The sequence below is a fragment of the Mesocricetus auratus genome, unplaced genomic scaffold, assembly GCF_017639785.1.
Source record: "Mesocricetus auratus isolate SY011 unplaced genomic scaffold, BCM_Maur_2.0 Super-Scaffold_100010, whole genome shotgun sequence".
NCBI lineage: Eukaryota > Metazoa > Chordata > Mammalia > Rodentia > Cricetidae > Mesocricetus > Mesocricetus auratus.
In genome coordinates, this window is record NW_024429194.1 from 41,258,914 (window position 1) to 41,272,264 (window position 13,351).

General features: G+C 35.8%; 1 protein-coding gene across 7 annotated transcripts in view; it reads left to right on the forward strand.

The window, feature by feature from the left end:
* The window catches only part of Kansl1l (KAT8 regulatory NSL complex subunit 1 like), a 90,317-nt gene that overhangs the window by 56,728 nt on the left and 20,238 nt on the right, over positions 1 to 13,351 (forward strand). The window lies entirely within an intron of this gene.

Below are 13,351 nucleotides of genomic sequence, written 5' to 3' on the forward strand. Positions count from 1 at the left end.
AGAGCCATGCTAACAAGGACTTATCAAAGTACTGGGATAAAACCAGAATGGAAAGCACTGGGAAGGAGGAAGGCCCAGAACAAACCCACAGAGCTGTAGACATCTGATTCCCAAGAGTGAGTCAAATGGTTCTGCAAAAACTGGTTCTCATGTGGTAGAGTGAACTAGATCCTTGCCTCTCACCCTGTCAAAATGTATACAAACTAGATAAAAGATAAAACTCCAAACTTTGAAACTGTTTTAGGAAAAATTCATTAAGATACAGATACGAGTACTTTCTGAATACATGTAAAAACATGGGAAATAAAAATTGACAAATTAGAGTGCATGAAATTAAAATGTTTGTAGGGACTGGCGAGATAGCTTAGTGTATGAAGTGTTTGCTCTGCAAGCATAAAAACCTGAGTTAATATCCAGCACCCATGTAAAAACTGGTATGTAAAATCTGGTGTATGTAATCATAGGAAGGGGCATTGGAGACAGAGGAATCCCAGGGTTTCTGCTGGCCAGGTTGTCTAGATAAAATGGAAGGTCTAGGTTTAGTGAGAGACTGGTCTCAGAAGCATGGTGGAGAGCTATAGATGAAAACATTTGATATTGACCTCTGGCTTCCATATGCACATACATAGGTGAATGTACCCTTTCTCTCACCCCGCCACAGTTTCTGCATTATAAATTAAACAATGAAGTGAAGCAATAACTTATAGAATGGGAGAAAATTTGTGTCAACAACTCAGCCAACAGAAGATTAATATCCAGAGCACAGGCTGGGTGTAGAAGTTCATGCCTTAATTCTAAGATTCAAGAGGTAGAGGCAGTTGTATTTCTATGGGTTCATGGCCAGTCTGGTCTATACAGAGGGTTCCAGGCCAGAAAGGGCTACATAAGTAGAACCCGTCTCAAGAACAATAAATTCAGAGTATAAAAAAGTTCATAAAACTGATAATCAAGCCCTTTATCATCCAATCAAATAGGCAAATGAATTGAACAGTCAGTACAAATGGCCAATGAATATGTTGGAAAATGTTCAGCATACTTAGCCATCAGGAAAATGCAAATCAGAACTAAACTGAGATCCCATCTCACCTTCGTCAGAATGGCAAGCATCAGGATATTCAGGAACAGAAATTCTTGTAAAGATAGATCAATAAGAAGTTTATATATGTTATTGGTAGAAAATAATGTCACCACCATGAAAATCAGTATGGATATTCATCAAAAAACTAAAAAATAATCTCATGTTTCTCTAGGCCTGTAGGAATCTAAGTTACCTTACTGGTAAGACAACCAACTGCTTCTCCTACAAATTTTCACAATAGTGAAGTCATTTACTTGACCCGCCTTTCCACATGTTAATGGACAAAGAAAACACACACACACACACACACACACACACACACACACACACACTTTAGTCAAAATGAAGCAAATTATTATTTTGCAGGAAAATGGATGGAATTAGATATAATCATGTTAAAACAGGCCCAGAAAGATAAGTATCTTCTGTTTTCTCTCATATATAGAAACTAGATTTAAAATGAAAAACAACTTGAACCAGAAAGTATGACTATTTGGAAAGAAAAAGGGAATCAGTAGGAGTGGGAACAGGAAAGGGTAAAAGGAATAGATAATATCAAAGAATATCTCATATAAATGTAAGAATATAATAATAAAACTTATACTTTTACAGTGAATATATATTAATAAAATGGTACTCTGAAGTATCTAGCACCTATAGCAATAGCAATTTCTTTAGTTTATATAACACAATAATAGAAAGGTTTACTTACCTGCTATTACATTGTATATCATGCTCAGCATTCAACAAAACTCTGCAAGGCATATTAGTAAGAAGACACACTCAAGAGACACAGCAATTATTTGACCTAAACTCAAGACAAAAGGAGTTTGATTGTCATATTGAAAATCTTAATTTAAAACATTATATTAGGAGCTTTAATACATAAAGTAGGAAACATAATAGGTTTGTAATGTAAACAGATGGAAAATCAGGAGGAACTGGAAGTTTATGCTACAAATTAAGAGCACTACAACTTTAGCTTGCCATTGGTGAGGTCATATGTAGTCTGCACATGGCCAAGGAAAGACATATAGCATAGACTATTGAAACTTCAGGAACTTAAATGTATGAATTCTGAGACAATGCCAGGTGGTGTGTCAGATATGTATTGTAGTATCAAAAGGAAAGAAAAAGAGAATGGGACAAAAGAAAGATTTGAAATAATAATGAATGAGAAATTTCCAAAATTGCAAGCAACAAATCAAACATGTAAAAAGCAGAATTTCAGCCTGAATATCTACCTATCTGTCCATCCATCCATCTGTTTATGTATTATGTAAAACACATTCAAACTGTAGAATCCAAAGACAAATCTTGGAAAAGGTTGGGGTGTGGGTGACACATCTTAACTATATAAGAATAAAGGAAGAATTATAGGTGAGTTTTTATTATACCTATGGAAGCAGAGAGGGGAGTAAAACATTTAAATTGACGTTTTTATTCCCAAAGATGTTCATGAACTGAAACCTGGTTCCTAAGAGTGTAACTATAGGTTAACTTGTGATAGTAATAGGGTCTTTGCATATTCAATTAAGGAACTTAATACCAAGATTATTTTGGACTTAACGATGAACCATAAATCCAGAGAAAAGGAAGTAGACTTTGGAAAACAAGGACAATGAGATGACAGCATTGTGGAAATAACAGACTAGAGTTGTGCTACCATAAATCAAGGATGATACACGTCTCGGGAGGTGGAAAAAAACCACAGAGCATTGCCTCCTAGAGCCTTTGTGAGTTTGCCCTATTAAAGCTGGCATGCCATATTTAGAAGGAATGTGGAATTTTTTCAAACCTTCCATTGATAGCATCTTTTTATGGCAGCTCCAAGAGTATATGCTGCAATCACAAAGTTGCTTTGCAGTTGGTTAATAGGTAAAGAAAGAATAAACTATAAGTTGCATAATAGAAAAAAAGTCTATTGTTGTGAGTTGAGGAAGTGCAGAGGATAAATATATGGCTGCTGACATCTCAGAAAACAATGTGCTGCCAGTATTACAATGTTGGTAAGAAAATATGAAAGGTGTGTGTGTGTGTGTGTGTGTGTGTGTGTGTGTGTGTGTGTGTGTGTGTTGGGGGGGATGCTTGGACATGAATCTTGAGTAGACATGCTTGCGGAGGCCACAATACAATGTCTTCTTCTGTTGCTACCCACCGTATTTCCTGGAGACAGGTTAGTCACTATACCAGAAGCTCACCTTCTTGGTTAGGCTATCTGGCTGGGAAACTCTTAAGACCTATATATTTCCTCCAGTCCCCAAAGCTGAGGTTGCAGGAATGCACAGCCAGGCCGTACATAGGTGCTGGAGCAGTAAATTTGAACATTTATTAAAAGAAGAAAATTGTGGAGATATGATCTAGTCTGTTTCTGGTAAACTACAAGAGAAAAGGGATAATCGAGTAAGGAACTGTTATGTAAAAAAGAAATTAGAACTTAGTTACTTGGGAAATACACATCTTTAGGGGGAAAGTGTGTGTGTGTGTGTGTGTGTGTGTGTGTGTCTCATGCCCTAGAGTGAACCAAGGGTATAGACACTTTCCCCAGAGATACTGTGTATTTGATTTGTAAGTTAAGTCAATCATCTCAGCAGAAGCCAGACATGGAGATGGGCCTAACAGTTCAGAGTCATTGAACAACATTTTGATCTAGGGACATGGATCTCCTTAAGATAGGTAGGGGCTCATGGTGATTTTGAGGACCGTGCATCATCAGGAACACTGCCAGCTCACACTGAAAAGGACAGAGATGATGTGATATGAAAGATGGTAAGACCTCCTAAATTTTTCAGGCAAGAAGTGGACTGATAGTAAAACTGTTGTAGATCTTGAAGGTGAATGATGGGCCTAAACATCAAAACAAGTTTCTAGAAAAAAAATGGGAATTTATCTTCATACCCTTGGCTAGGTGATTTCTTAAACACAATAAATATATCACTAATTAGAAAATGTTGCTAACTTTGCTTTTGATGTTATTATTTTCAACAAAGGCATTACTAAGTCTGAGAGTATACACTTAGTCAAGATATTTGTTGTACATATATCAATCACACACACATATATGCGTATGTTATAGTTTTGTTCTTTGGAACAGGGTCTCTGTAAGACACTATTTCCTTCAAGTCATCCATCATTTCTGGTTAAAATCTTTCTGCCTCCTCTTCTGCATAGCTCTCTGAGCGGAGGGCTTTGATCTTATTTAGGACTGAGTACTCTGAACATTGTCCAGTTGTGGATCTTTGAGCTAATTCCCATTTACAGCAAGTAGCTTCTCTACTGAGGGTTGAGTGAGGCACTGATTTCAAACTTCTTACATTGTGGGCCAGGATTCCCAAAATGCAAATATTGAATTTAGTAATAGGAGTAAATGTGGGATGTAATTTTGATGGGTTTATAAAAGGACAGGAATAAATACTAAAAGATATAATTCATGGGGGTCCATCATTTGAAACTACAACAGTCCATTCTCTGGGTTCCAATGATTGACGTTTCTAAACCATTTAACCTTTCTCCCAAATCGACTAGTATCATGACGTTTATGGTGTGAGACTCAAGTTTGATGTCTCAGATGTCATCAAGTAAAATGTCCAGGTACCCGCATTGAGACTTTAGGTATGGCTTCTCAAGTATGGGTCTTTGTGTGCAATTTTCAAGTACAGCTTATCTGTATTAAAAAGTATAATAATTTCATGAATAAAATTATTAATTTGCTTTACAAATACAACAGAGCTAGGCAGAAATTAAACTGCAGTCTGGTGGAAATGTGTAGTATATATTAGTTTTGAAATATAAGTAGATACATAGCAGGTGTGTTCATTAAAGTCTGCACTCATGGAAATGGCTCTTAATTTTTTATAATTTGCAAAGTCCTGCATCTGCCTCTTAAGCCTGGGAATATGAGTGAGCTCTACTGTGAGCTCTACTATGTGGCAGTCCTCCGAAATCCTAATAATGGCTCTTTTATCTGTGATCCTGACACTAAGGACAGTTTTAACTCTAGTGTTCTGGAGTTAATTTTCATAGTAATGCCATTCTTATCTCAAGAAACCATTATGTACTCTTAACAGTCTGCCTAGAAACCTAGAAATATTCAGGAATGAGCTACATAACTCTACGGGTAAAAGCACTTATTAAGTGAACCCACAGTAGAGGGAACCAGCTCCCAAAAGCTGTCTTCTGATTTTTAACATGTATGCTGCAGTCTGGGCATACATGTACACACACACACACACACACACACACACACACACACACACACACACACACCTACATTCTAAAAAAAAAATCTAGAAGTAACCCCTTGGTGACATCTTTGGATTTATTCTGTACTGCCCTACATATTTTGTTGACGCAATTGTACTAACTGTTCTGTTACAGCAGCATGACAGAGACATAGAAGTCTAAGGATTGCACCAGGTCCTCTGCATATATAATAGCTTTCACTATAGTATTTTTGGGGGGGGGGACTCCTGAGTGTGTGAGTTTGGTTGTTTCTTCGTATCAGTTGGGACACCAGGTCAACAGTTGTTAATTGACATGTCTGTGGTACAGATGTATCTTTAGATTGGATGAGGTGTAAAAATGCTCTTTAGAAAAATACTATAATTCTTAATATATAAATGTAGTTAATCACATTACTTAAGGTAATAGTCCATTTAAAACCAGTAATTAAAATGATTATCTGACCAGAATGTACTTGAGACCTTCTTGCTGCTGATATTCTTTATGGCCTGTTGCCATGCACCCTTCTGTCCTACAGTTGGCATTTCAGCCTTAGGTAACAGGGAGCCACTCTACGTAACTCTTGGCAAAGCAAGTTCTCTGTAATCATAGGAAAGAAAAGACAGTTCTAGACTTCAAGGTAAAATTCTCACTATAGCTTACAACAGAATGCCAAATATTGCTTCTTCCATCTCATGAATCTAGCTTTAAATTTTCATATATGTGGGTGTATACTTAGGTAGAATGCAGGAAAGTAGAAAGTGATCCATGAAAAGGGGAAAAAAACAGGCTTTAAGGGCAGGGTGCGAAGGTAATAGAATTATTTGATGTAAAAGTGTAAGGAAGATTGCTGGGAAAGGTGAGGAGTTAAGAGAATTGCAGTGGAGTGGAAAACTCACCCCAAACTAAGTATATATGGAAATGCCATAAGAGAACCTGTTTGCATGCTGATTAAAATAAATAGGTGGTGACTGATTAGGCATACAAATAGCCTACATGATATTTTTTTAAAGATTTATTTATGTATTACGTATACAGTATTCTGTCTGCATGTATCCCTGAATGCCAGAAGAGGGCACCAGATGTCATTACAGATGGTTGTGAGCCACCATGTGGTTGCTGGGAAATGAACTCAGGACCTCTGGAAGACCAGCTAGTGTTCTTAAACACTGGGCCATCTCTCCAGCCCACTTACATAATATTGTAATTATAACTAATTCTATTTAAATCAAGGTGTTGGGATCATTGGAAAACTTTATTTAATAAACTTAAAATGTTGAAACAAATCAAGAAACGCATCTGAGCAGGCAGATCTGAGGTTATTTTATGTGTAATTGAAGAAAGTAGAGGCAGCTGCCTAAGAATGTGGCAAGTAGGTGGGAAAGGTCAGAGTTCATGTAGCCATGTTTACAATCTTCACATTAGGGTGACAACAGTGATGACTACTCCTTCTCTGTTAATACTATATACTCACAGCATGACTTATAAATTATTACACTGTAATGTAAGGACCATGACCTGGTCAGGGTTTTCTATAAGCCAAACTTTATTTTCAGGAGCCTCATTTGTTTTCTGTCATTTCTCTTGTGATATCGTTAAATAATTTATTTATTCTTATTTTATATGCATTGGTGTTCCGCCTGCATATGTCTGTGTGAGGATGCCAGATTCCCTGGAACTGAAGTTACAGACATGGGTCCTCTGAAAGACATAGTGCTCTTAACTACCTAGGCATCTCTAGCGCCATCTGGTGGTATTTTAAAAGCTATTTTAATTAATTACTTTTGATTTCCTCCTTTCCTTCTTTCACTAGCCCTCCCACTCTCTCAAATTGATGGCCACACTTTCCTATATTATTATAGTTACGCACACACAAGATTCCCACTTGCCTATGCTATTCTCGTTCTCAAACTTACTTTTCTTTCCTTGTTTATATGCAAATGTAGCCAACTTACTTCATTTGAAGGTGTTTCTAAGTAGTTTACCACTGATGGATAGTGTTGCTCTGAAGAACTGTACTTGCATTTTTATTTTGAGGAGCTACTCTTCCCTAAACAGTAAACAGCCATATGAAGACTATGGAATCCTGAGAAACCATTTGAGAAGGAGAAATTTTCCCATTATTCATTAGTTTTACTATGTAATCCACAAGCCACGTCATAAAAACAAGCAATAGTTGTAGTAGAGCTAATACTTAAAAATTATATTAAAGTTAAAATTGACTATTATAACATAAAATAGGCAGAACTATTCCTCTTTTCAGTATCTAGTTACTAAAATTAAATTTCTTCTCAAATGTCTCAGATAATCTGTTGTACTTGAGGGCAGACAGAGTACTCTGTAGGTGACAAATAATGAATGATATTGACAGAGGAAACAGGTTAATTCCAGGTATAAGGTGTCTGAGTAAATGAAGAAAAGGGGCTGACTTCAGCAGCATTTTAGTAATAGTAGTCCACTCCCAGGAACCCAGTTCTTCCCCAGCTGTGCCACATCTACTTGATTCCGTGAAGAGTATCTTCTTTAGTTAATGAGAAATAATATTGAAGATGGAATGCCTTGTTGCAACAGTTCTACATTCCAAGGAATTTATGAGTTGAAAAATTCCAATTTACTACATGCCTAACATTACTTCCGTGAGAGAATATGCTTTATGTAATTATGGGTTAATCTGGATGGTAAACAATTTTACTAAGAATTGAAAGTCATTTCCTAGAGGGAAATAGAACATTCTGGTCATTTCATGTATGTGTTTCGGAAGCACACTGGACTGAACTCTTACTTGCACTTTTGGGATGGAAACCAAGGCTTGCCTTATGCCGAGAAAACACTCTACCATTGAGGTACAACTCTTTGAGCAGTGCGCTTCCTTACTGTGGTACTGTTGTGCCATGCTGTAGGGAGCTAGCTTCCCTCATTCCTCGGGAAGGTAGTAATGACAGTTGGCTGCTTCAGTTTCTTTCACCTTGTAATTTCTCATATTCCATGAGTAAAAATGGCCTCCTTTCATGTCACCTAAGAACATTTCTCCCAAGATGACAAGAAGACACAAACCACAAACCATTTCTACTGCATTCTCTAGGACAAAGCAAAGTACTTGGCCATGCCAAAGTCAAGATGATGGAGAAACAAATCTCTTAAAGATTTTTAGACTTGTAGGTGGGTATACATGAGTACAGGTAACTGTGGAAGCAAGGAGGTGTCATATACTTAAGGCCTGAATTTACAGATGCTTATAAGTCATCCGACATGCATACTGCAAACCATGATCAGGTCTTCTGGAAGAGCAAAAAGCACTCTTGATTGCTAAGCCATCTCCCTAACCTCATAGAAATAGAAAACTTTTTATAGTGAGTTGTAGCAATAGGAGAATAGGATAATAGGAGAAATTTGTGCCCATTTCCATATAGCAACTTTCAAAATGAGGTCTGTTTTGGAACACAGAGGTAACCCTATTTGAGAAATCAATGAGGAAAAACAGGATGGTTACCTTTATAGAGTCATGTTAAGACTACATAACATTAAAGGGTATAGATACAGCTCACTGTCTTCATGTAAGTCTTCATCAAGTGTGAATGAGGATGATAAGGATTCAGTGAATTAGAGTAGTTAGTTGGGGAATCAGTGATGAGCTTTGTTTTGGGGAAATCAAATGTCAGAAGTACCATTTTTTTTTAATGATTACTGTGGTGCCTTTGAAAAGGTCAGTTTGCAAGGAAAAACTAAAACAAGTAACCATTAGAATATATTACATGTAATGTAATAAAGACTGAATTGGAAGGAAAAAGATTTAATACAAAGAGACATTTTGTAAAATTAAAATGACTAGTCTTAACTGATTTGGTATAATAAAGGAAAGTTTTAGATGGGAAGAGACAGTAAAAGAAAAGGTACTCTCAGTTATGGGTATCACTGAATTTGTTTTGTGAAATATTGCAGGAGTGTGCTAATAATAGTATACCAACATCAAGAATTAGGACATGGCACAATATGAATCAAATCTGATTCTCTTCTTCAAGCATCTCATTTACAACTGTATAAATTTCACTATGCTGTGAATTAAAAAATGTTACATTCAGAACACAAACTCTATATGATGTTTGGCCCTTAGTTTTGTGTTTTCCCTGTCTTCTTTGTGTTATGTATTGGTGCTTTCAAACCAGTGAGGAATGGCATTCTCTGTCATATTTGCTCAATATAAAGCTACATATTCTTCTCATACTTCTTTGTTGATTTGCGTTTTTTACTATTTTTTTTTTTTTTGCCCAATGTTTCTTGTTTTGGAGAAATTTGCAGGCTAACACATTTCCATTCTCCCTTTCATAACAGAGGAGCACTGGTCTAATTAATACAAATGAGCCTTACAAAGTGCACACTTCTAGTAGGTTGAAGCTGCTACAGCTAACATATAAAACATCTTTCAGGAAGGACATCTATTGTGAAAAGAGGCTTTCATGTATATCAGTGGAATATTAGATTTTACAATAATGTACTTGATATGTCTTTCTTCCCTTCCTTTTTCTCTCTTCTAGTAAGAAATATTACCTACTTTGTGTCACACAGTTCTTAGACATTGGAGATACAATAGTGAAGATATAAGGGTTCCCACCTTTTTGGAGCTTACATTCCATTGGGAAAAGACAAAATGTAAATGTTAACAAATACTGTTTCTTGGAAAACAATAGAATGGAAATGAGGAGATATAGGATTATGGAGAAAGAAAAAGACCAAGAGAATATAGCTGACCTTGGTGGAGATCCAGACCAAACCATTCTAATAACCATAAACAAAATTGAGTATGTAGAAATTAAAAATAAAAATTCTGGAATTTATCTTTGTAAGGACTGAAATATAAAGCCAAGAAAATTTCCTAGAACAAGCATATATTTCTGATACCTGAGAGTGGGGGAGGAACATATATTTAGTTTAGTTTGAACAAGCTCATTAACTATTCAGTTATCAACTAAAATAAGTGAATAATTCTACACCTAAAGATTTTCATGAAACTTAGGAATATCATATATACATATGATCATAAAAGCTTCTAAAGAGAAAGCAAAGTTATCAAAACAATATATGGCCTACAATGGATAAGATACACACCATTATTGAAATTGATTATTTTAGGTGTCAATTCTGAAGAAACACTCTGAATTTAGGAGTGAAACTAAATTATGATTATGAAGTGACTTCTATAGGAAGTATAATCATATCAGCGAATTATTAGAACTAAAATACCACATAAGTACCATTTAAACATTTTAAAAAAGCAATATATTTTCTAAGATCATATAACTCATTCATAGAAACATGAGGTTTTTTTTTATGTAAAGTATCTTCCTAAATAGCAGGCATTTTATCTCTCTCATTGAAGGTAACTTCAGTAAAACTCAGCAAGTTATTTTTGAAATTCAATAACTTATTTATATGTATGATGACAAAGACATGACTAGCTTAGTGTACATTTTAAAAAGTGAAGAGAGTGAATGAGTGCTGTGACTTACAGTAGAACTATAATGAGAACAGGACAATCGCATATATAGAGATTCAAATATTTCAATCTCAGTGTATTCTGTAATAATTTTAAAAACGGAATTCAGATCAAATACAATGAAATGATTTTAAAGGGCTTGAAGTTAGGGATGGTTGTGAACTACCCTAATTCAGTGCTAGGAAGTAAACCGAAGCCAGGTCCTCTGAAAGAGCAAGTGCTCTTGACCTTGGAGCCAGCCTCCAGTCAGGCCTTTTAAATTCACTGAAATTTGTTTTCTGGCTCAACACAAGACTCTTGTACATGTGAATGTTCCATGCATACTTGAAAGGAGTATAATTTGTTCATTTTGGATGAACTTTTAAGTAAGTGCTAATTGGTTTTAATTAATAGTGCTGGCCAACACTTTTATATCCTTACAGATATTTCACTTCTTTTCAGATCTCCCAACAATAAGGATAAAACTGCCTATTGTCTTTTTTCTTTTTAACTCTTTCAGGGTGTTGTTTCTTACATTTTAAAGCTGACTGTTTCTTCACAGTGTTTTCTTTTTGGGGGTGGGGAAAATGAGAATAACTGTCTTGTTTCTCTCTTACTGTTTATATTTGATGTACATAATGTGTTAAGTTCAGAGTTGGAAAGGAATTTACCAAAGGATGAATTGAATCTTGAATCTTACTGAATCTTGAATCTTACTAGTATTTGATGTATATTAAATATATACATCTAAATAATGAGATGCTGGACTTCTGAATTGATGCTTGAAGTGAGTTAAAACTTTGGGAAATAAAAGTAATATATTTTGTAGGTGATCAAGACATAAAATTTCCTGCAAAGACATTGTGGAATTCTATAGAATGAGTTTCCCCAAGCTTATACATATAAACTTTACCATCCATGTGATTATTTAGAGCTAGGACTTTTGGGAGGTAGTCAGATCATGAGTAGAACCCTCAAGAATGAAAGTAGTAACCATAAAGTCAATTCCAGAGAGTTACCACCCTGTCTGCTATGTGATATTCCAGGTAAAATATTTCCATGAAGAAAGTAGGCCATCAACAGACATAGAATCTCTAAACAAGCACTGTCACTCAAGACTTTCCTACCTCTGGAACAGTCTATATTAATTATACAAGCTCAAGGAGACTAAGGTCACACATTATGAAAATCCTGCTTTAAAAACAAAACAAATGAGACAGAATATATTAGTAGTCTCCTGATAAATTATCTTGAAATGACAACACTGATGGTCTAGACTCTAGAGCTAGGCTAACCACCCAACAAAACAATGGAGAACCAAAGTTTCCTCAAGACAGTGGCAGAAAGAGTCAACATAGAATTTTGTTGAGTCTACCAACATTACATAGCAGGAAAAAGAATAATATTAATGTATTTTGATATCCTTGAGTTTTATGAGAAAAAATGAAAGAATATATTATAATGAAAGCCAATAGGAATCTAGACTCTGTAAGAAACCACGGGCTCGCTCATTCAGTTAGGTGCTTGCTGTACAAGCATGAAGACCTAAGTACAGATCCCTAGTACCCCTAGGCCAGATGTGGTGACACACACTTCGAGAAGAAAAAGGAGGAGCTTGATTTTGCTGGCCAGCATCAGATTAAATGAGACACTGTCTCAAAAAATAAAGAAAAATAGAGGAAAACAACTTGACATCAACTTCTGGCTTCTTCACATGTACACAAAGTGAGTGAATGCAACTCTACCCACACAAACGCACAGACCTAAACATGCCCATACTTGTATATCACACACAAATATACAATAGAAATAAAAAAGTACATGAACATGCTAATGAGGAAAAAGGGTAGCAGAGTACTTGATTAATCCTAAAAATGTAAGGCAGGGATCAGTGAAATATAAAACAAACATAAATGAAGTCAACAAAACCATTTGCTGAGTCAAATGTAAATCTGAGAAACCCCTAATAAGATTCTTCAAAGCAATCCACGGTTGACTTGACCTTTATTTTATAAATATGTTAATGCAATTTACCAGGAAGAACATAGTGCTTTCAATAGGCTCAGAAAAACAAAATTACTATTAAAAGTTAGTTTGGCAACCTGGGAATATATGCTGGTAAACAATTAAAAAAAGTCTTACAACCTGCATCGTCTTTAAAATTTTACTTTTAAATATATGTGTGTGCCTGGAGAGGAAAGGTTAAGAATTCAATGTCTTTCTCCCCACCTTTTAAGTTAAATAGTTTTATATCACTTCCTCCCCTCTGTTTACAGCTCTTACAACTACTCTCTCTCTCTCAAACCTCTCCAATGCTCCCCATTCTCAAGTTGATACCCTCCTTTTCTTTTGATTGTACTTGTATTTGTGCACACACAAATATATAACCCACTGAGTTCACTGTTGTTATGTGCATTAGGTTTCTAGGGTGACTAGTCTGTGTTGGACAACCAATAAAGCAGCTCCTTATGCTCTGTATACTGGGTACAGTTGTGGTTTCCTGTGGTCTCCATTTGCAGTTCACAGAGCATTCTTTGACATATATAGGAAAGGTGGCCCTCATACGGTAGGGCACAGTTTTA